The sequence below is a fragment of the Sinocyclocheilus anshuiensis genome, unplaced genomic scaffold (genome assembly GCF_001515605.1).
Source record: "Sinocyclocheilus anshuiensis isolate Anshui unplaced genomic scaffold, SAMN03320099.WGS_v1.1 C32311446, whole genome shotgun sequence".
Lineage (NCBI taxonomy): Eukaryota > Metazoa > Chordata > Actinopteri > Cypriniformes > Cyprinidae > Sinocyclocheilus > Sinocyclocheilus anshuiensis.
The window spans coordinates 1-859 of record NW_015614635.1 but is presented as its reverse complement, the minus strand read 5'-3'; the positions used below and the strand labels follow the sequence as shown (position 1 = coordinate 859).

At 45.3% G+C, this 859-nt stretch overlaps 1 long non-coding RNA gene across 1 annotated transcript; it reads right to left on the bottom strand.

The window, feature by feature from the left end:
* On the bottom strand, positions 1-859 carry LOC107682536 (uncharacterized). The gene is made up of 4 exons (XR_001633521.1): positions 822-859; positions 352-479; positions 140-260; positions 1-64 (listed from the first exon to the last, which is right to left on the bottom strand). It is a non-coding gene; the product is annotated as an uncharacterized LOC107682536 (long non-coding RNA).

Here is an 859-nt window from a genome sequence, read left to right as displayed (position 1 = left end):
TGCCGAGCAGCTGGATGGTGGAGGAGGAGAGCGAAGGGAGATTGGCTGCGAGAGCAGACGTGATCTGAAATGAAGATGAAGTGGGTCAAATGAGGTCAACTGATCAATGAATTGATTGAGCGATTGATCGATCGATCACCTCAGGGCTCTCGGTTCCATTGCAGAACACGTTGATTTGCTGGATGAGCACCAAACTGTCGTCTGCTCCTAGAAGCTCGAATGCAAATGAAGAAATTCCACACAGGAACTGGCCTGGCAGCCTGTAACACAAACACACGTGCAGCTGAAGGCTAGATTCAGATTTTACAGTTACTCTGCTTTAGGTGTGATTTGACCAGACCAGATGCACACCTGATGGGGTTGAAGGACGGGTTCTGACTGTACAGCTGTGTTACGTAGTAGTTGGCTACGCTGGACTGGATGGTTACGGTGCTGTTGAGCAGCTGAAGGTTCTCCGGGTTTTCCAAGAACACACCAATCTACAGAACAACACAAGAGCGCCATTACTGGAAACACTTCTCAAAAATGTTCAAGTCAAGTCACATTTATTTCTATCGTACTTTATACAATACAGGTTGTGTTGAAGCAGGTTCAAAGACATAAACATGAAAACAACAGAATCAGTGATGCAAAATCATCAAATATGAGACAAATTCAATTTCAGCGGTAAAGCAAAAGACAATAGCACCATTACACAGTTCTCATCCGAGAGTGTCGTGCCGTCACATTAGGTTTCTTATAAACTCCAACTAAACAAGCCAAAGGTGAAAGTGGCAAGGAACCTTAACTCCACCAGGGGACAGATGTAGCGTGCTTGTTACCTGGTCAGACGACACGAAAGAGTTGAGGTCAGACAGAT